The sequence below is a fragment of the Triturus cristatus genome, chromosome 8, assembly GCF_964204655.1.
Source record: "Triturus cristatus chromosome 8, aTriCri1.1, whole genome shotgun sequence".
In the NCBI taxonomy this organism is placed as follows: domain Eukaryota; kingdom Metazoa; phylum Chordata; class Amphibia; order Caudata; family Salamandridae; genus Triturus; species Triturus cristatus.
The window spans coordinates 467,054,412-467,078,391 of NC_140591.1; the positions used below are offsets into that span (position 1 = coordinate 467,054,412).

Genomic DNA, 23,980 nt, shown 5'->3' on the forward strand with positions numbered 1-23,980 from the left:
CTAAAAAATAAACAAGTCTATTACAAAATATTTCATTAGGTGGATAATAAAGTTATTGTAGTACTGCTGAGGCTGAGAGAATAGATACTTGTAAATATATTGGCCTCAGCTAATTCTGCCAACATAATGACAAAAGCCAGACAGATGAACAATACTTGGTTAATATCTAGAGGACCATTTTTGCACAGATTACAGATCGCTGATGAACCATACCATTAAGACAGGAGGGGATTTAAAGGAAGCATGCCCTGCCTCAACAGTAACCAAAAACGTCGCACTCCATGCGGCAGATTCCATGAAATAGAAGCCTGTACTTTATTTATCAAACAGTAATCAATAGCCCGATGGTAAACATTCTGTAAAGTACAGACTTCCCGGTCCATACGGAAATGTAAGGAACAGGTAGCCTGTTTCAAAGTAGCCTTTAATCGGCGCAGTGTCAAAGTTGAGATCAAAGACTGGTCTAATTGCAACAAATCTATCGCAATCATAACATTTCTATAGATCAATGAATTTTCTTTTGGACCATCTAAAATTTCTTTTCGCAACCAGAACCTGAGTGTACCATGGTCACTCTTTGCTAGACCCATGGACAAAGCACTACCTCTGTGAGGCCTTGTGCCCAGGTGCTTCTCAATCCAAATTCTAGCCTAAGGGCGGCCACAGAGAATGCCGGATAAACTGAGGCTCGGCTTCTAAGAATTCGACGTTCCCCTGAGTTTAGAAAGCCCTATTTTGATACATCAATCAGTTCTGTACCATACAAGGAGGCAGGAATCTTAGCACGAAAGACCTCTAATAAAAGTGTAAAATGCCCTATAAAAGGAACCTAGACATTTAGCCGGAGAGGTGGCTTTAGACATATTTTCTATATGGGCTTTATAACTTACATTTCCACACACTATCTTCCCCCCAAAAAAGTATACGAATTTACAATTTTTAATTTTTGATCACCTAGAGACCATGCAAGGTTTCCATATTTCGGCTTCTTCCTCTCATGCACACACATAATTTTACTTTTGCATACATTGATCTTTAGGTGATGAGCCTCAGCAAATTTTTGGAAAGCCTGCAGACGGCTATTTAAACCCTTAGAGGTTAGATAAAATAAATTATGTCTTCGGCATAAAGAAGGCACATAATAGGCTTTCCCATAATTGTCAGGGCAATCCCCTCACTTCTGGCCAAATGATCAGGGAAGTCTGAAATATAGGGAGAAGAGCAGGGGGCAAGTAAGCATCTTTGTTTTAATCTATTTGCAGTAGGGATAGCTTGAGATAAACCTCTGTCCCCACCCAATAAAACTCTACACCAAGTATCAGTATGGAGGGCACAAACTAACTCTAAAAGGGTGCCCGGCATACCCAAATAAAATAAATTACTCCACAGCAAAGGATATCTACTTTATCAAATGCTGTGGAGAAGTCAACAAAAGCTGTGTATACCTTTCCCCCTCTAACTTTAACATATTTTTCATTTATTACCTGAAGGGAGGTCATATTATCAGTCATTCCATTCTTTGCCCTGAACCCAGTTTGCTGCATAGGTATGATTTCGGAAACTTCTGCCCATTCACTAATCTTGATCAGTAGCCATTTAGCAAGGACTTTAATTACTGAATCAAGTAGTGCGATCTAACAAGTTTTCTAGTAGGTCAGAGTCTCCTTTCTTAAATAGCAGAACTATGATACTTCCCTTCCAAGAGGGGGGAACCATTTTTCTTTCATAGCAACACTTAAAAACCGGGCAGAGAATTTTACTACAAAGAGGACTATTTTAATTTAGAACGTGTTTGTTATTTCATCGGTCCTTTCGCTTTCCCCTGATTACAAATTCTATTTCTTTTTCAGGGGCTGTCCATACAGAGCAGAATCTTCTTTTAATATAAAATACTTGGTAGCACCCTCATTTGCTGCATAGAGTCCCTGGATAAAACTGGTCCATTTGAGTTCTTCAGTAGTGACAGGGATGGATCTAACTCTGGCTCCACAACCCTCTGCAACGAGAGTCTAAAAAGTCCTTGCCTGGCATTTTCTAACTGCTTCCTTAAGTTTTATCCAGAATCTATCTTCCTCCTCATTTCTTAACTATAAAAGGGCCATCAACACCCAAGAACAAATGGTAGACGTATTAAAATTTACAAGAAGAGTTAGAAGCTTATGATCACTAAGAAAAGAATCGGAGAGACCTTTAAATCACCCAGTAAAACTAAGGAAGCACATACCACCACCACATAGTCCAAAATATACACCCCCCCCCTGGAGTTTTGTGTGTAAAAGCTGTGGGTGAATCGGATGGCATTTGCTGTTACACCATCGACCTTTCTCAGCCTAGCCTCTAACATTTTCCCTCTCTTATTAATTTTTATTTTTGGGGGGAAGAGAGCGCTCCCATATTTTCTACTTTGCTGAAGACAAAGATTGGTTCTGTGATGGAAATGTTCTAGCAGACGAGAATATGCCAAATATTTAGAGTTAGGTTTTATATACATTTTGGCAAAAGGTGATAACATATCCCAATAATTAATTCTCTATTTGTTTTTGGAGCTAGCAATTTGGCGCTAGACAAGACAGTTTGAATTTACTATATTTATATGTACAATACACTTATTGGTGTAGTCAGCCTTTCCTCTTTATCGATTTGGCCGTTTTGTGTTGTTCAAATTATTCTTCCGCCCACTACAGCATTAAGTCGTCACTTTACTGAGTGATGGTATTTTACCCTTTCACAAGGAGCACATTCACACACAAACAGTTTCCTTAAGTGGTAAGTACTACTATAGCAAAGTTTGCTTATTGAAATCAGATAATATTTTTACGTTTAAGATTATTTTGTTTTTAGACGGACAATGGCTAAGCAGCATTCCTAACAATTAAGTTTTGGAAAAAGGGGGAGGAGCCTAGCCTGCAACAGAGATGGCCGCCTGAGCCCTCGGCTCCGCCGACTCGTCCGCTTCCCTCCCGTACCGCTTCTTCTCCTGATTGCGGAATCGTGCCTGTTGTGCGGTAACGGGTCTGGGAGGCGACGCTGCATCCGATGGTAGGCTCCCCGTCGTTCCTCCTGCACCGGGAATGAAGAAATGCCCTGAACTCCTGCAGACGGCTGCTGAGTGGGTCCGGTCCTTTGTTCTCGGCAGCGTCCGGCTGGACGGCAACAACAGCGGCCATTACATGAGAATCTGAAACCGCCGGCGAGACGCGACAAACCACCGAGATCCTCAGAAGTGGCGCAACAGTTTCTTTTGGAGTCTCGCCGCTACGCTGCTTTACTACCACCGATGCAACAAATGTATCCCCCTTTTTGGAAGTTTCTCTTTGATTTCTCGCTACGTAGTGTAATGGAAGGGGCCATTTGTATTGAGTGATCGGCGCTTATACACGGCGCCTGGTTGGACCATCACTGTGCTGTCCCTGTGCGTGGCGCTGGACTAGAGGTTGCTGCCCTGTCCCCGTGGTTTGGCCCTGTCTTTCTGGGAGCTGACCTACTAAACAACGCCTGGACATGTATGCTAAAGACTGGGCTCGAGGGTCGCCATACGCTTGCGGATTCCGGGGACAGGGAGCTGGCATCTCTTCCTCTCACGTTATGCCCGTGAGCATCGGCGACGTCCTGGAAGCTTTGGCTGCTATGCGAGCTGCTTTTTGTTCCAACGCCCGTGACCTGGAGCGCCGGTTGGACGACGCTGTGCCCGTTCTCTCCTTGGCTGACCGGACGGACGGCTGTGCGCGGAGCGGATCGCCGAGCCCAGGACTCGGCAGTCGTGTGCAGCCTCTCCGGGGAGACGTAGAGGAACTGACTGTGAGTGCACTTAACATCACCGCCGCTCGGACTGTCGCAACTATGGAGGACACAGTGCATTCTATATTTGGACGGAAACTAGAAGTTCGCCGTCGGATGCCAGGACTACCACCGCCAGCGGGTGCTGCTGACAAGATTGCTCTGCTTACTTTGAACATGTTGCCCGGGAGTGAGTTGCCTAATTTCGGTGGGCTATCACTGTACGCCTGCCCGTACTGCACTCTTGGGGATAACACTGTCCTGCTTTGGATGGCGATTACTGGCTGTTGCCATCTCTCTAGGTGGTCACATCGGATGCTCTTCCTACTCTACGGGGCTACGCCGCAACTGCACTTTGCTGGCGCACTGGAACGTAGGGGTCAGGGTTGAGTTTGTCTTTTTCTTGCCTTGATACCGGTCACTACATTCCTGGGACTGTGCTGGACTGACGAGGAAGCTGGACTTTGGGTATGGTTTGCATAGGGGTCCGGGAAGCGATGGCCGGATACACTCCTGTCGATTATTTTTGTTATCATGGGTTGGCCCTCCTCCGTTGATAAATGTTTTGCACCGTTCTGGCGAGTGGGGCAGCCGGGGACCTAGTTTTCTCTGAGTGACCGGGACATGTATCGGTGGTGCTAGAAGACTATTGCGGGGGCTTACGCTTATCAATCATGGCTTGAAGATTCCTTGTTGATATTTTTGATGTTTCGGTTGGGTGTTGCTGCCTTACTTACCCTGCGCGCTGCTGCTGTGACCCCAGTTTTCTCGTCATATTGGGCATGTTATTATTATTGGGTGTCAGACTACTGTTGCTATTATTGGTGCGAGATGGCGGAGCTGGGGGACGAATAGTGGGCTCCTCCCCACCTTTCTCAATTTTATGAGAGTCTTAGGCTTCTATCCTTTTCTTACTTTCTATATTTCGGGACTCCTTTTCTTGGGCGACAGGCACACTGCTAGGGGGGGACAGGCCGTAGCCAGCTGCAGGGGTGCAGGGTGGGGGGTACTTGGGGGGTGGGGTTGCTTTCTTTTTTGTTTTTCTTTTTTGTTCTATGGGCCTTCTATTCTTTGTCCTTTTTCCTTCCCTGGGGTTTAGACGTTCCTTTCTGGGTGCCACGCAGCGACTCTGGTGTTTTCTTCTGCTATAAGATTATCTATCCTGATTGTCCAACACCAGTATTGACTTGTTGTGCTACGATATCCTGCTTATGTCTATCCTACAAGGAAAACTTTTAAAACTAGACCTCAGTCCTTCTGTAATGTATCCTCTGTGCTTTCAGTAAGTTGTAATGTACCGTATGTGTGAGCCCCCAGGGCTCTTTGTTGATTTGTATTTGTTTTTTTTCTCTCAATAAAGGTCTTTCAAAAATAAAAAAAAATAAAAAATAAAAAAAAAAGTTTTGGAAAAAACGTGACAAAACAAAACAAGCACTAACAAAGCCTAATGGCTTTGCCAGTGCATGTTAATGTTATAGTAAGAATGGCATGTCCTGTTTTATGGTTCTCTTGGCTTATCCTTGAGGAGTGTGTTTTACGCTCCATTTCAAAACCTGTTTTAAGAAGCTCTTCTTGTACAATTTTTCATACACATAGAGAATAACCCTAGAAAAATATTCTTCTAGACTTGACGGGTGATGAAACAGTGCCATTAAGCCATTCATTTACTATCTGTAAGGATTTTTGATATCTCCACAAATCAACTTTACTTTAAAGGGTGTAATAAATAAATTAGCCCAGTTCAGGACAGACTTATGGGGCATGGCCGAGCAAGCCATCATGATGGATCGAGTCTTAGTGAGCTCTCGCTTGACGCCCACTAATCTGTTGTGATTCCACTTGTTCAGGGGTAGCGTGGAGCAGTATTGAAGGTGCCATGGCATCAGTGATCCCTCCTGGGTCACTGAGATTGCCGAGAAACACGGACAATGGTACTTCAGCCTTGTCGGCTTAATTGAGGACTGCTGTCCCTGTTAGAGCTTGCGTTGCTCTGTGCTGCATGGTGGCCACAGCAACGCATGGACAGACACACCCTCTGGGTGGTTATTCCCCTCTACTCTCCAATGCTGGAAAGAAGAGTCTGATAGGGCCTGACAGGGAGATCGTGGGTGAAGTGTGCATGGCACAAATCAGACAAGTTGAGGCAAAGCACTGGTGAGGAGCTCGAGAGGGACAAGATCGCTGCCTGGAGGTCCCTTACCTCTGAGAGGGGGATTTGGACTGTGCAACAGCAGAACACAAATGATGGACTTGGGGCGGGGATACCTTTATAAGTCTGTGAACTTGAGGCACATTAGGGATTACCATTGCCTGACTGGAGTCACCCAATGAAGCTGGCACCAAGCAGGAGTCATTATGAGCTAGTAATGAATACATGGTGATGCCCCCACAAATGCAGATCTGATTCACCTGTGCATTAAGGACAAATCCATATTGACCATACATCCTGTTTGCACACTGAAAGGATCCTTTGACAGCCCAGATGGGGCTGGGGTCCATAGCGCACAAGTTATTGGCAGCATTAGAGGGTGAATTGACACTTAATCGACGCCATATGGCAGGTATTTGGCATACATTGGATGTTGTACTCCGTAAGCTCCTTCTGCATTTGGGCCCCTATGATTTGCAAACAATATACCGCTGGGCAGAGAAGGGCAGTCTGATGTGACATGTGAGGAACACAGTGACATGTAAGGAGAACAATACTAAGTATCCTTGATGCTAGATATGGTGGGCCTCAAAATGAGCAAGTCCAAAACAGCTAAAATGCCTGCAAATATGGAGGACATCTCACAAAGCAAGATACAACCAGGCCCCCAAAGGACATTTGGGCCTCCAGGGATACATGCTGGATAGTGTAACTGACATAACAACCTCTAGGAAGGCCCATGAGACAAAAGTAGACTCCTTTGCAGTAAATCTAGGCTATCTTAGAGAAGACCAGCACAAGTTAAGGAGCAGCGTTAGTTAAGGGAGAGTGACCCTGACTGAACCAAGTAACAAAACGTTAAAATAGTAAACTGAATTGGCAAAACAAAAGCTTACTGATAGAGTCTGCTTCTGGGAAGGGAGCGGTGAGGAGGCAGGGGATTGTGTGTGGTGCAGCAATATTCACATGAAGGGCCTCCCAGACAAATCCTGCTATAAACAGAGAACTGGCTTAGTATGAGAATGGTGCCACATGGCCTAACCCCTTTCTTTTCAACAGAGAAAGAAGGCACAGAGAGTGCCTGCCCATGGAACTTACTAACCCCATGGCTGCCCATCGAACAGTGGTGATTAAACTACTACATTTTAAAGACAGAGATGTTTTCCCGCAACAGGCCAGGAAAGTAGGCAAATTCATCATCTGGGTTAGCAAGGTGATGATTTCCCCAGTCTACACCGTAGCTGTCCAGCATCACAGAGCTTCATTCTTGCAAGTCAAGCGGATATTCTGAGACATGGGTTTACAATATGCACTCCTTCTCCCAAAGAAATTGAAAATGACAGCAGAGCAGCACACATACCTTTTCACTAGCCTGTTGAAGGCCTGGAAATGGGCCAAGAATTATGAAACTGCTGATAAAACAAAAAAACTCTAATCAACCTCACCAACAAGAAGGACAAAGCAGGACTAGGTGTCCCAGGTCTCAATCCTTGAAGAATCAGTCACTGACCCCTCCCCTTGACAGGGGAGGAGGACAGTCTAGGAGCCCTTGCAATGGCTGCTGTAGTACGCAACCCGAACGTCAAAAGGAAAGAGACCTGGGAGTTTACAATCAGACACTGCTTCAGAGAAAGCAGAGATGGGCATAGAACCAGGTCAGGGCACAACCTATCAGATGATGGATGGCCTAATATGATTGACTGTGGGAAGCTGGCAGACTTCTTTGACCGTGTTGACAGTCATTTATGATAATAGATGCTACCTCTAGAATATTGCATCATGTTGGCGTCCCATGAACACAACACCCTTTTTGTTGAAACCACACATCCCAACCCCCTGCTTTTATGTCCCCAGATGGCAGACCATGAAGTCCATATCAGTTGTTTTGGTTCTAGTTTCCTTGATTGTTTGGGCAGGAACACTTCTAGTTTCCACCCTGTATGACGAGCTCTCATACAGTGGGATGGATTCACCAAGGATACTTTGCTGGAGTTGACAAGAAGATTGCACTACCAATGAAGAATACTTTCACTTTTAAAACCTAGAATGTCTGTGAGATGAACACAATCTCTGAGAGATGCAAGGTTTACTCATTGTTAGAAAAGCAAGTGGTTGCACCTGGCCTTTTTGCAGGAAACCCATTTGACAAGCGTATAGGGTGCCACACTATAGTGCAGGAACGGGACAAATATTTGCTACGAAGTTTTCTTCATGTGCTAGAGGAGTCCTAGTATGGTTCTGACCTGGGGATCCCATTTGCGTCTGGCAATAAATACATTGACATACAAGAAGGGCTAAAAGATGATGGTTGAGGTAAGATTAGATGGTAGACTTATAGTTCATGGTATCCTGTACAATCCCAACTCAGCTGGTGTATTATGCCTCTCTGTTCAGATTACTGGCGTGAAAAGCACATCTCCCTCTCCTTCTAAGTGAAGACCTCAACTCTGTGTTGTACACTAATTTAGATCATATGTACTCTATTTCCCGCAATCACAGGCATACAAAACAGCCAAGGCCCTGGGCAATTGTTTGGACAATTGGTAATTAGTAGATGCGTGGAGAAGCAGAAACCAAACAAGTATGCTAATATTCAGTTTACTCACCGGTGTATAACTTGCATGTCAGACTGGTCCTCTTTGTATTCAATAAGGCACTGCTGGTGGTGATTCAAAATACCGAATATTTGGCCAGGACTATATATAACCACAACCCACAATTACTATCTTTTAAATGGGGCTGGTGGCATACCCCAGTACTGACATTGCAGAGTGCAATATTGGAGAACAGAGCAATCCGGGTATTATTGGGGAACATTATTAATCAGTTCTATTGAGATACTGCAGTTACAGCTTCATCACTGTCAATAGAATGGGGAAGAATTTAAAGTAGTGGTTAGAGGACACTGCATCAACCAATCAGTTTCAGCCAAAAAAATAGATCGATCAAGAACTGAACAAACTAGATTGAGTTCTAGCACACCTGCAAGGGAAGGTAATACTGAATGACTCTGACATAGATGCTCTTAGTGCTGTTAGAGAGGAGTATGCCATTTTGGTGGAATGATGTAAGGATTTGTCAATACACTAGACCAGGCAACATGCAAAGGACAGATCTAGCAGGCTTTTAGTGTGGCTACCCAAACCTGAGATGAGAGGGGCCCCCTTGACAGTTATAAAAGACATCCTGGGGACCGCCCAACACTTCCAGGAGAAGATTTATAATGCCTGCTATCAATATTACACTAGCTTATATGTTGAGAGCAACAGTTGCACTGTGGGGAAAATAGACACATACTTAGAGGGGATAAAGCTCGCGCAGATGGACCTGTAGAGCAGAGAGGAAACGGATCAACTGATTATGATCCCGGAGGTCAGAGGGGCCCTGCTAGACTGGGTCCCCAAAAGGTCTTAGGAACAGATGAACTATAAACGCCTACACTTATTGTCGGGCCTTTACCCTAGTGGCTCTGTACACGGAGGCCCTTAAGATAGCACAACTGCCCTCTACCACAAGCGAGTTTCTGACAGTGCACTTGTTGCAAGCAGGGAAAGGTCCACTGGAAATGACAACATAACGCCAACTATTGATCCTCGATACAGATGATAAAATGTTGGGGAAAATCCTGGCTCATAGATTGCTCCATCATTTCCCAACGTTGATCCATCCCAACCAGAATGGGTTTGTTCTTAGCAGGGTCACGTTCCAAAATATCAGAACACTTTACTAGCTTTAGATACAAAGAAAGCTTTTGTTTCCCCAACTTGGCAGCAGTTATTTCATATTTGGTTTGGGAAGAAACATGATCCAATTGATTGCGCTGTCTGTATGCGAACCATACTGTGGAGGTGATTTCAGCTTTATACCATGTTGGGGGCGCGAAATACACGGGCGGTTTCTGATCGCATTTGAGACTTTTGTATAATGTATGCTTAAACATTAAATACTCCCTGCTTTCCCAGCATTTTCTTGTTCAAGGGAGGGGACTACAACAATCTGATATTCTGTTTATGACTGTCTGGAATTCAGAGTTACTGGGGGTTAGGCGTAATCTAAATGTCAGCTAACCTTTAGAGGGTGTTCATTTCCTTTATGCTCTCACGCCCTAGACAGTTGCGCTAGTCTTTATTTTTCTCCAAGTTTGACTTTGTAGTGACGTATCAGCCTGGATTAGACAACAAGAAAGCAGACTCCTTGTTTAGATGTTCTGATGGTGCAGAAATCCATCAAGTTAACATAACTTAGCATGTGTATTTGCAAAGATCATGTTCACCCAGGAGGATATCTTGGTGCTGAATAACAGATGTTTATTGTTACCCAACTCAATAGTACTCATTTTAGTGACCTCAGAAGGATGCTAGGCTGAGTGGACCTGCCGGGATTTTCACTTGTGACCATGAGGTTGAACACAGGCCCATACAGTGGAAACATTGCAGTCTACTGAGCCACCAAACCTGGTGCCCTCCATATTTATTTCACAAAACGTGATAGGTGCCACAACTATTCAAACTTTTCTTGATGAGGTACAATAGGTGATTTCCTTTCTTGATTTGGCCAAGTGGGTGTCCCAAGATCCTTACAGAAATCTCCATGAACGACTACCCTTTCATGGGTTCCAATCCCTTCCTTGAGAACCCAGGCAATTAAATGGTGTCATTATTCCCCTATGGTAGGCCACCCAGGTAGAGCCAAGACCCAAGAAATAGTCAAACAACATGTGTGGTGGCCTAAACTCTCACTTAATGTTACTCAGTTTGTGAACAAATGTGATACATGTGCACAAGCCAAGGCAGATCACTCACGACCAAAAAGGCAACTTTTCCCATTAAGTACACCCAAGAGAATGTGGGAAAATATATTGGTTGACCTCATTGTTGCCTGCTCATAACAGATATGTTACCACCATGGTAGTAGTTGACCGCTTATCAAAGATGGCTCATTTTGTTGTTTGCCCGGGAATTCCTACAGCTCCTCGAGCAGCTCAGTTACTGTTGGAACATGTTGTTCAGTTTCATGGTCTTCCTCAGACAATTACATCCGATCAAGGAACTCAGTTTAAGTCCCATTTTTGGAAGGCTTGGTGCAACCGCCTTGATTTTCAGACTTGTTAATCCACTAGTTTCCATCCTCAAAGTGATGGACAAACGGAGTGTGTCAACACGAAATCAGAAGTTTAAGGTACAACATAGCTTACAACCTAAATTAATAGGACCCTTCAAGTTCACTCAACAAATCAATCCTGTTAGCTTTTGGCTACAGCTCCCTTCCTTGATAAATGTAAATTCTGTCTTTCATACCTCCTTACTTAAACCTGCATCTGACAAAGTGAGACCACATCCTCCTACGGTTTTCATTAATGGAGTTCCTGAATATCGGGCAAAGGCAATTAAAGACATGTGAAAAAGGAAGAGACATATATGGTATTTGGTGTCTTGGACGGGTTATGGACTGGAGAATGACTCATGGGAACCAGCCCATACAATTCAAGTGCCCCGAAAAATTCAGCGCTTTACAACAATGCGACAACACCAACTCACGTGGTATGGGCTTAGAGAGGGGAGTACTGTCATGAGTTACTGTGTCAGTGCCCATCCCGCGTTCAATATGACTGCTGAGGTGAAACAGGGGGATCAGTCATTTAGCCCCCTATGTGGTAAACATTTTGGCTGTGGGTTGAAAATGGTGGCAATGCTGGAAGAGAATATCATAGGGGAAGAATTGAACCTTTGTTCCCATTGGTCAACAAAAGTATAAGGGACTGGAGAATCATGGGACCGGTGACTGCTATTCATGGTTTTTGCTCTTGCAGCATTTGAGAAGTCTGCGTCTAGGCGGACTCAAACCTGTTAGAGAGTGTGCTGGATTGAGCAGTTTCCTTCTGATCGCCACTCCCGTATTTGGGGCCTTTTGAGTTGTGTGCATGCAGTTGGTTCTTGTGCGTACTTGCGGTCTGCCTGTGCCGGTACCCTAGGGAAGTTCCAAGGTTTGCAGGAGGCATTAGGTCTCCGCTCTAGAGTGCTTTGCATTCACAGAGATTCTCGCACTGCGGGAAATACTCGGGAGGGATCTGATCGCATTTATGACTTTTGTATACCGCTTGCTTGGACGATAAATCCTTCCTGCTCTCTCCCAGCATTTTTATGTTCAAGGGAGGGCTGGGGACTACAACAATCTGATATTCTGTTTTTGACTTTATTTTGGAATTCAGAATTACGGGAGGTTGGGCATAATCTAAATGTCAGCCTACCTTTAGAGAGTGTTCATTTCTTTTATGCTCTCATGCCAGTGGCTATGGTCGCTGTATTGGTAACAGAAACGTAATTTGATTGCAAGTGGGACAAGTGAGAAAACGATTGTGTATGTTTATGTTATGCCTTGTCTTCATAAAAGGTGACATCCTGTATAGTGGTAATGCACTGAGGGTTGAGCAATGATGCATTGCTGGCTATGTTTTTGGTGCTTTGTCGGAAAGTAGGATCTTTCTGGCATAGTTTCCCCCATCTTTTGCCTGCTGTCAGTGTGTTATGACTGTAGTACGCTGTTGATCCTGCTAATCAGAACCTCAGTGTCTGTGCACTCTCTCCTCAATTCTTTGTATACCCTACAATTGGTATACTGGTGTACCCCTGTAAGTCCCTAGTATATCGTACTAAGGTACCCAGGTGATTGGTACACCAGGGTTCTCCCATGGGGTGCAACATGTATTGTGCCACCGATGGGAGCCCATGCAAACTGTGTCTGCAGGTCTGCCATTGCAGCCTGCGTGAAATGATGCATGCACATTTCACTTCAGATATAAGGTTTTCCGTGAATCCAGGTCACTGCACTTAAAACCTATAAGTCACCCTAAGGTAGGCCTTACAGCCCACAGGTAGGGTGCATGGCTCTAAGTATGAGGGTGCACCTGTACGAGCAGAGACACACCTACATACCCCGGAGTCCATTCTCGGGCTTTGTAAGTGTGGGGAAGCCTTTGTAAGGTATGTAGTGGACACTGACAAAATTGAGATGTCCAGCTACATAATGGCTTCCCGAACCCCGTCATGTTTGATATCAAACATGTTGGAATCATGCAACTACACTGATTCCAGTGTTAGTCGCCTTATACCATATATTAAGGGCTCCTCAGAGAGCCCCAGTATGTCTACCTGTGTAGTCTTGCAAGGTCTGCATGCAAGCCAGTGCTACTGCCGACCCCAGACACTGTTCTGCCATCCTGCTGCTGCGCTTAACTCTAGGTACAAAAGAGGGTGGTGATGGACGGAGCATCAGAACCAATCAAACACTCACACCCAGTCAACAGATCCAGCCCGAACTGCCAAGCCATGCCTTCCCTGGACCGGAAACAAGCTTCCTAGGACCGGTTTCTGGCATTTTAGCCATCTTCAGCCAGGCTTGCTTGAATCCAGTGGCAAAGTGAGCAAGGGACTCACGTCTGAGCATACCCTGTCAACTTATGGCGAACAAAGCGGTACAAAAGAGGGTGGTGATGGACGGAGCATCAGAACCAATCAAACACTCACACCCAGTCAACAGATCCGGGTTTGATCCATCACCGTTCTTTAGCCCACTCTGCCACCCCAGTATGGCCATATGCAAATCAGTCTGACCCTGTGCCTCATGGGAACAGTCCAGCCCGAAGTGCCAAGCCATGCCTTCCCTGGACCGGAAACAAGCTTCCTAGGACCGGTTTCTGGCATTTCAGCTGTCTTCAGCCAGGCTTGCTTGAATCCAGTGGCAAAGTGAGCAAGGGACTGGCAGGGGAAGGCAGAACAAAGAATTACCTGTAGAGGAGTAGTGTAACTACTTCTCCTTTAAAATAGGTGTCTTAGGCTAGGGTGGGGGTGCTTCCGAGCACCTCCAGACTGCTTTGAAGGGCACATTTGGTGCCCTCCTTGCATAAACCGATTTGCGCAGCCAGGAGCACTTGGCTCCTGCTCTGGTACAAAACTACACAAAGGACAGGGAAGTGACCACCCCCATGTCCGGCTCCTCCCCTGGGAAGTTCCCAGAGCCCTGCCAAGTGGCCACTTGATTCTGCCATCTTGAGTCTTAGATGGGCAGAGGCACCTGGGGGTATCTGACTGGTCAGTCCACCAGAGGAGCATCCCTGTCCCCCCCTGATAGGTGGGTCACCGCAGAAGTAGTCCTACCCCCTTTCTAGGTTACTCAAAGGCTGCCCTGAGGGTGGGTCCTTAGAGTCGTCCAGACTTCGTCTTCATGAACTGACCGCCTTCATGGGAAGATTTGTTTAAAGACACTTCTCTATTGGACACTGAACTCTGCTGCTGGAACCGAGCCAGGAACCAAGACAAGACTGCCTCTGGTGGGAAGACTCCTACTGCAACTTCGTCTCTGTGCTCCTCCAAGTGCTGCAACTTCCATGGCCGTACATCCTCCTGAGTCGCCAAGGACTCTGCATGCATCAAGATAGCGGCAAGTAATCTCCCTTGGAATGAAGGAGTCACTCCCCTGCATCCGCAGGCACCTCGACGACGATGACTGGCGTGTGGATCCTGCTGTCCCACGGACACCTCAAGGCTATACAACACAGGTGGTGTTTTGGTGGCTCTCCAGAGGCCTGACCTGTCTTCCGTGATACTTGGGAGACTGCAATCCCTCTCCAGCCTACCGGAACCGCATCCCTGTGCACCTTGTCTGTTTGCTGTCGCCAAGGCTTGTTGTCTTTCCTGACCAAAGATCTTCAAGCTCCAAGAAGCCCCAACCTTAAGCATCACACAGCTCCAAGAGTGACATCTACACTGTATCTCCTGCGACGTGGGCCTCCCTCCCTGTGCCTGCTGCCAGAGGGTCCTCCTGGGGTCTCCGTCGATTCTTGATGGCTCTCCTGCTTGCTGAGGGCCAGCCCTGACTTACCCCTGCTGGGTGAGTCCCTCAGTCCTTGCTGGTTTGCAACTAAGCATTTCTTCATGCAATATGTCTGTTGCGTTTGCTAAGGCTTGTTGATGGTCCTGCCAGCCACTGACCTTCCTGCATCTCGTCAACTGATGTGGGACAGCTAGTGGATGTCTCCTGTGCCTTTGCAAGGTCGCCTGGGCTCCACAGCTACAGCTTCAGCCCTCCGTGCTACGGTAAAGTACCTCTGACAAGGGCTGGCATCGTGCTTCTGCTCCTCCTGATATAACAAAAAAACTGCTAATACTGCAACTGCTCTTCTAGCTCAACTTTTTTATGAGAACACATTTTGAGATGAAACAAAAAGTGTAGAAGACCTTCGTTTTCTTTGAATTAATCAATGAATTTATTTTACTTTTTCATTAATCTAGACTTCCATCTATAAGAATGATTTGTAACTTCAACCATCTATTAGTGACTAATTTTCAGAAATTTCTCCACACCATTCATTGAAACACATCAAGCATACTTGTCAGGCATCCCATTCATTCCTATAGTGTCATCATACACATACATTCCCGACACATTCTAAAATAAACATATCCCGCAATTAATTGATGAACAAAACAATCGAATTTTTCTATTAGGACCACAGAAAGAATAATTATTTTGGCTAATTAGTCTCAAAAGTTGTTGAGTTATTCGAAATTTCTTGTGGTCTCTTCACGAGGTCTACGCGTTTCGAGACCCATTCTTTTCTGGGGCTCTCATCAGGACCTGTAAATTAAAAATAGAGCCATTTTTCAGTAAAATTGGGGCCCCTCACTCTTATATGCAAAAAAGACCTCATTTAAATTAAGTTTACCTCTAATGGAAACTTGTTACGATCAGCCGATCTAACAAAGAAAATCACTTGAGTGAAAAAATTGAAAGAATGGTGTAGCTACGTGTTGGAACAGTATGTCACGTCTCAGTCATAAACAAACATACAATTATGTTGGCTTACTTGTTGGAAATTCCGTTGTAGAATCAGAAACGCGTTGCAACTAACGACGAATCTTTGTTTTAGCGAAGAGTTCGCTGAATGATCTGATGGCGTCTGAAGAAAGAGTATAAGGAGCGCTATAATTACCATGTAGAGGCGAATGCTGACAGTTCTGTGAGTTCCAGTGTATGAGAAAGAAACATCATACCTTATTTGTAGAAAGAGGAGTGTTAATGGCCTCTTTTGTAGTCGAACTGTAACGGTCTTCCAATTCTTTTAGGGGCTGGAAAAGTTTGAAGAAGACATTAGTAGGCTGATATTTCACGCATTGCAGAGTAAGTCCGCAGTACGAGTCGGGACCGACCTGTATCCTAGCTTCGTCTTTCGCGGTTTTCAAATGGGGTGGAGTCGGCGTTGGTCACGTGATAGTCCTCCTGGACACCTCCGGGTGGTTTGGACTCTGTCTCCTCTTTTTGCAGGTACTCCTCTTCCAGAATCCACATCTGGGTTCCACCGACCTGGTACCCGAGAATCTGTAGCAGCTGGACATCCGAGGTTCTCAATTGATGTTAACGGGCGGTTCCGACACCACTTCGCACCTATGCACCCGGGCTCTCTGGTTTAGGTATCCTATTTCTCTGGGTATCCATGGTGGGGGTGTCCTCCAACCTCCCTGTTCCAACAGGTTTCCTCTGGGGTCTCCGGGAAGGATCCTGGAACATTAAAACTCCAACTGCGACTTCCCCACATTATCCTATGAACACTGACCTGGGGTATCATCTCTACACATGGGCGCCAAGCAACTCTTAGTTACTTACCTGTGGTGGTTCTGTGCTCCCCCTGGTCCCTTGGGTGTTCGTCTTGGTTTGGTACTCACCTCGCATTCCATGTACTTAGTATATGGTCCCCCCCACCCCAATAGGAGTCCATATGTTTTAAGTGCTTCACTTACCGGTTTTGAAGTATATTTTATTGTGTATTGATAACTCCGGGTAAAGATATACCAAAGTAGTTTTAGTGTTGGTGTATAATAAATACAAGGTATTTTTTAACACTGGTGTCATTCTCTCTTGTGTGTAAGCTTCACTGACTGACTGTGTGGTAATAGACCCCCTTTACACCCTCCTGAATAAGCCTAAGCTGCTCTCCACAGCTACCCATTGAGAGCTTTGGTTATCAGGGACCACTTTTACAATCACAAAGGGTTGCCTGGACCTAGTGCATGGTGCCTCACTAATGGGTGTTCACCATATACTGAGCCAGCCTCCTACATTGGTGGTGCAGCGGTAGGGATAAAGACTTGCATTGCTTTAGCACTTTGTCATCAGTGAGGTTCTCACAAGAAACCACTAATAACTTGGGAATACACTATAATGGATAGGTAGTGTATTTTGCTAAACTTTTGGGTTGAATGCAAGGGGTATAGCATAGCCCTTTTTCCACTACCTTGGAGGTTTAGACTACTGGGTAATACTAGGTAGATACACATACACTATACTAGTACCATGTCTATTGTTGGGGCATCTAGACAAACTCAGGGTCTGGGTATAGTGCCCTTGTTCCAGGAACTTAGGGGCCTGAGTAAGACTAGAAAACTCAAGAAAGGTCGTAATCCTACTATGGCTTATCTTATAGAAATACTCTGTCAAGATGACCTCCAAATTCCTGGGAGACACTTAGGTCAGGGAGACCTTGGTGGGGGAGATGATCCTACAGGGCAAGAGATACTTAGTACTACTGGCTCTGTCTCTGGACATGGCCATGAGTCAGAAGAGACTCCTGTGGACAACCCTACACCTGTAGAGGGAGGTACTGATGGTACAGAAGGGGGTCATAGCAATAGGCCCATTTTTTCTTCCCCTGGATTGGTACAGATGATTCCTAGGAGGAACAGGTCTCCTCATCCTCACTCTCCTCAGCATCTCATGCTGGGTACATCCACTCTGACATGGAGGGGGAAGCTTTAGTTAGAGGGTACAGCAGGCTCAGAGTTGGCAAAAAGGCAAAGCTCAAATTGATGAGGGAGCAGCTGGCTCTTGATAAGGAATCCCTACAGGTAGAAGGAAAAAGGAAGAATTTGGGACTAGATACCAATGGTGGCAGCACTAGATACTCCAGAGTCAGAGAGGAACACTTTGACACTAGGAATCTTAGCAGGATTGTCCCTCCTTACAAAACTGGGGATGACATCCACAAGTGGGTTACTGCACTGGAGAGGGACGGTAAAGTTAAAAAAAGGTCCCCCAGAGGCACTTTGCGGCTATACTGTAGGTGGCTCTCCTTTGTAGCCAAAGGCAGAGAAAAACCTTTGGCAGTTAGAGAAGAGGATGCAAACAACTACCAGATCTTGAAAGAGGCACCCATTGAAGGGTTAGGACATACCTGTGAAAAATAAAGAATTACGTGTAGAGATACTCAGAAAGCCACTTCACAAGACTGGGTTGATTTTATAGACTCTGCAGTTAAGGCTCTGGAAGGCTGGTTACATGGTAGTAATCCACATGACTATGATGGGCTGTACAATTTGATGATGAGAGAGCACATCCTTAATAACTAACTGTGTCTGAAAAACTGCACCAATACCTGGTCGACTCTGATCTGACCTCTGCCCAAGAATTGGGAAAGATGGCGGACAAATGGGTTCGCACAAGGGTGAGCAATAAGTGTCATAGTGGGGGTGTACAGAAGAAAAAGAATAATTCTAAGTCCCAAGAGAAGGATTGGGAGAAACCTAAAGATAAAGACAAACCAAAAGAGACTTCTTTATTGCCACAAACATCTTCTGGAGGTAGCTCTAAATCCTCCTCATCCTCTAATAATAATAATAACAAGAAGCCTTGGCGCTTTGCTTGTAAAACTAAGGGACATAAGTCATCTGATGCTATATGTCCTAAGAAAGGCACCAATACTGCTACAACTGCCCCTAGCAGTAGCACTAGTAGCAGTACTACCTCCAAGGGTGTAGCTGGGTTCACCTTGGGAACTGCAGTGGGCTCTGGCCTAGTCAGAGAAGTCACTGAGGCTGTCCTGATATCAGTGGATGGCACTGACCATGCCACTTTGGCTGGAAAAAACAGGCAGCAACCCCTCATTAATGATATTGAAGCAGACACTTACAGGAACATAGGTGCCAGTGTCACCATGATGGGTGAAAAACTGGCTAGTGTCACCTGAGCAGATCTTGGGCACACTTACCAAGTAACCGACGCTGATAATATCACAAAGTGCCACCCCATGGCAGTGGTTAACGTTAGCTGGGGGAGTAGGTTACTGGCCCTAAAAAGGTAGGGTATCCTTAAACATTTCTGTGGAGTGTCTCATGGGCAACAATTTGGAGACTTCAGCCTGGGCTGAAGTGGAGTTAAGGACTCATGCAGCCATACTTTGTATCTCTGAAAGTGTTTTTGTGGCAATTAGAGCACAGGTCAAGAAACAGGGAAATCAATAAGCAGTGGAGCCTGAAATAATGGCCCAGACTGCTTCCAAGAAGAAAGGTAGGAAGAGTAAGCAATTATCTTCCCCCAGAATTCAAGTGAGGATCAGTCTCCTGAGGGAAATGATCTTGCCCTTTGTGAGGAAACTGCCCCAGAGGAGCTTGGGCCTGACACAGCAGAGCCTCTGGTGGAAGGGGGACCTTCCAGGGAGGAACTGAGTCTGGTGCAGAATTCCTGCCCCTCTCTTGAGAATCTCAGACAGCAAGCTGCAGCAGAGGCAGAGGTTGTCAGTGGAACCCATAAAGTCTACTGGGAAAATGGACTCCTTTATTCTTAGGCTAGAGACCCCAAGCCTGGTGCTACCAGGAGGTTGGTTGCTCCTCAGAAGTTTAGGGAATTCTTTTTAACCCTGCCTCGTGACATATCTCTTGCTGGACATCTTGGGAAAAGCAAAACTTGGGATAGGCTCGTTCCACACTTTCACTGGCCCCACATGTCTGAAGACACCAAGGTGTTTTGTTGCTCCTGTGTCACCTGCCAAGCCAGTGGAAAGTTAGGTTGCACTAAAAAGGCCCCCTTAATTCCACTTCCAGTGGTTGGGGGTTCCCTTTGAGAGGGTAGAGATTAACACAGTTGGTACCCTAGACCTCCAACAGCCTCTGGGAACAGTTATATCCTGGTGGTGGTGGACCATGCTACCAGATACCCAGATGCTATTCTGCCCCTTAGGACCACTACGTTACAACAAACAAATGATGGACGGAATGCTGACAATGCAGACATTCTCCCCCAGTCAAGAGATCTGGGTTAAATCCATCGTTCTTTTGTCCACTACGCCACCCCAGTTCAGACATGGCCATATGCAAATCAGTCTTGACCCTGTGCCTCATGGGAACAGTCCAGCCCGAACTGCCAAGCCATGTCTTCCCTGGACCAGAATCAAGCATCCTAGGACCGGTTTCTGGCTATCAGCCGTCATCAGCCAGGATAGCTTGACTCCAGTGGCGTAGTGAGCACGGGACCCACGTCTGGGCATACCCATCCCACTTAGGGCGAAAAGCGTTACAACAACCAAATGATGGACGGAATGCTGACAATGCAGACATTCTCCCCCAGTCAAGAGATCTGGGTTAAATCCATCGTTCTTTTGCCCACTACGCCACCCAAGTTCAGACATGGCCATATGCAAATCAGTCTTGACCCTGTGCCTCATGGGAACAGTCCAGCCCGAACTGCCAAGCCATGTCTTCCCTGGACCAGAATCAAGCATCCTAGGACCGGTTTCTGGCTATCAGCCGTCATCAGCCAGGATATCTTGACTCCAGTGGCGTAGTGAGCACGGGACCCACGTCTGGGCATACCCATCCCACTTAGGGCGAAAAGCGTTACAACAAACAAATGATGGACGGAATGCTGACAATGCAGACATTCTCCCCCAGTCAAGAGATCTGGGTTAAATCCATCGTTCTTTTGCCCACTACGCCACCCCAGTTCAGACATGGCCATATGCAAATCAGTCTTGACCCTGTGCCTCATGGGAACAGTCCAGCCCGAACTGCCAAGCCATGTCTTCCCTGGACCAGAATCAAGCATCCTAGGACCGGTTTCTGGCTATCAGCCGTCATCAGCCAGGATAGCTTGACTCCAGTGGCGTAGTGAGCACGGGACCCACGTCTGGGCATACCCATCCCACTTAGGGCGAAAAGCGTTACAACAAACAAATGATGGACGGAATGCTGACAATGCAGACATTCTCCCCCAGTCACGAGATCTGGGTTAAATCCATCGTTCTTTTGCCCACTACGCCACCCCAGTTCAGACATGGCCATATGCAAATCAGTCTTGACCCTGTGCCTCATGGGAACAGTCCAGCCCGAACTGCCAAGCCATGTCTTCCCTGGACTAGAATCAAGCATCCTAGGACCGGTTTCTGGCTATCAGCCGTCATCAGCCAGGATAGCTTGACTCCAGTGGCGTAGTGAGCACGGGACCCACGTCTGGGCATACCCATCCCACTTAGGGCGAAAAGCGTTACAACAAACAAATGATGGACGGAATGCTGACAATGCAGACATTCTCCCCCAGTCAAGAGATCTGGGTTAAATCCATCGTTCTTTTGCCCACTACGCCACCCCAGTTCAGACATGGCCATATGCAAATCAGTCTTGACCCTGTGCCTCATGGGAACAGTCCAGCCCGAACTGCCAAGCCATGTCTTCCCTGGACCAGAATCAAGCATCCTAGGACCGGTTTCTGGCTATCAGCCGTCATCAGCCAGGATAGCTTGACTCCAGTGGCGTAGTGAGCACGGGACCCACGTCTGGGCATACCCATCCCACTTAGGGCGAAAAGCGTTACAACAAACAAATGATGGACGGAATGCTGACAATGCAGACATTCTTCCCCAGTCAAGAGATCTGGGTTAAATCCATCGTTCTTTTGCCCACTACGCCACCCCAGTTCAGACATGGCTATATGCAAATCAGTCTTGACCCTGTGCCTCATGGGAACAGTCCAGCCCGAACTGCCAAGCCATGTCTTCCCTGGACCAGAATCAAGCATCCTAGGACCGGTTTCTGGCTATCAGCCGTCATCAGCCAGGATAGCTTGACTCCAGTGGCGTAGTGAGCACGGGACCCACGTCTGGGCATACCCATCCCACTTAGGGCGAAAAGCGTTACAACAAACAAATGATGGACGGAATGCTGACAATGCAGACATTCTCCCCCAGGCAAGAGATCTGGGTTAAATCCATCGTTCTTTTGCCCACTACGCCACCCCAGTTCAGACATGGCCATATGCAAATCAGTCTTGACCACTACAGCTCTTGCAGTGGCCAAAGCCCTCTTAGGAATTTTTTACATAATGGGTTTTTCTAAGGAGGGGACATCAGAGGCGCAAACGTCATGTCTGGCTACTTGAAAGCTATGTGAGAAGCGTGTGGAGTAAATTATAAATTTACCACACCTTACCATCCAATTGAAAGTTTCAACAAAACCTTCAAAGGTATGCTTATGGGACTATCTGAAAAACTCAGGAGGAGATGGGATGTCCTATTACTGTGCTTTCTTTTTGCCTACAGGGAGGTTCCACAGAAGGGAGTAGGTTACAGTCCATTTGAACTTCTGTTTGGACATTGCGCTAGGGCTGTACTTTGTCTAGTAATGGATGAGAGCAGCCTCTCAAACCTCCCAAGCAAGACATTGTAGACTATGTGCTGGGCCTACGTTCACGTTTGGCTGAGTACATGAAGAAGGCCAGTAAAAACCTGGAGGCCAGCCAAGAACTTCAGAAGCTATGGCATGAGCAAAAGGCTGCACTGACCGTGTACCAGTCAGGGCAGAAGATGTAGGTGTTGGAGCCTCTGGCCCTAAGAGCACTCCAAGACAAGTGGAGTGGGCCCCATACTATTTTGGAAAAGGAAGGTGAGGTCTTCTATCTGGTGGACCTAGGCACTTCAATAAGCCCTCATAGGTTTTTCATGTGAACCGCCTGAAGCCTTACTTTGGCAGGAGTGACATGAGCTTGCTCATGGCCACTGATGAGGGTCAGGAGGAAGAGAGTGACCCTCTCCATGATCTCCTCTCATACAACCCGGTTGATGGTTCAGTAGATGGGGTAGTCTTGGCAGACAGGCCCACTGAATAACAACAAACTGATTGCAGGCAGGTCCTCAGTCAGTTCCCAGAAGTCTTTTCTCTGACACCCAGTCTGACTACCTGATGTGCCCATGAGGTGGACACAGGTGACAGTCTGCCTGTCAAGAGTAAATTATATAGGCAACCTAACCATATCAGAGATTGCATCAGGACAGAGGTCCAGAAGATGCTAGAGTTAGGGGTTATTGAGCCTTCAGACAGCCCTTTAGCTAGTCCAGTAGTCCTTGTGCCCAAACCTCATTCCCAGGGCAGAAAGGGAGGGCTGAGGTTTTGTGTAGACTACAGAGGCCTCAATGTAGTCACCAAAACTGATGTCCATCCAATCCCCATGGCAGATGAACTCACAGATACACTGGCAGCTGCCACGTATCCCACTACATTTGACCTGACTGCAGGCTATTGACAAATCAGGCTCACAGATGCTGCAAAACCCAAAACTGTATTTTAAACTCTTGGTGGGCACTATCACTTCACAGTGATGCCCTCTGGATTGACAAATGCACTTGCCACATTCCAGAGGTTGGTGAATCAAGTTCCGAAAGGTCTGGAAGACTTTAGTGCAGCATATCTTGATGATTTTGCTGTCTTTAGCTTTACCTGGCAGGATCACCTGGTCCACCTCAGAAGTATACTTGAGGCCCTCTGGAAGGCAGGCCTCACTATCAAGGCCAGCAAGTGCCAGATAGGGCATAGCAATGTTGTATACTTGGCCCACGCCACCTGGTTGGTAGAGGCCAAGTTCAACCTTTGGAGAGCAAAATCCAAACAATTACCCAGACTCAAGTCAGAGCTTTTCTGGGCCTGACTGCGTATTACAGAAGATTTGTTAAGGTGCATGGATCCATTGTGACACCCCTCAATGATCTGACCTATAAGAAGATGCCTAGAAGGTGAATTGGACAGTTAGCTGTCAAGAGGCCTCTGACGCCCTGAAGAAGGCCATGTGCTCAGCTCCCATTTTGCAGAGTCCTGATTATTTCAAACAATGTATTGTTCAGACAGATGCCTCTGAGATAAGAATAGGAGCAGTTTTATCACAACTTAATGAAGAGGGCCAGAACCAACCAGTAGCTTTCATCAGCAGAAGGTTGACCAGAGAGAAAGGTTGGTCAGCTATAGA

General features: G+C 46.3%; 1 long non-coding RNA gene across 10 annotated transcripts in view; it reads right to left on the bottom strand.

The window, feature by feature from the left end:
- The window catches only part of LOC146802350 (uncharacterized), a 546,156-nt gene that overhangs the window by 465,500 nt on the left and 56,676 nt on the right, over positions 1-23,980 (bottom strand). The gene's annotated exons all lie outside the window — the stretch shown is intronic.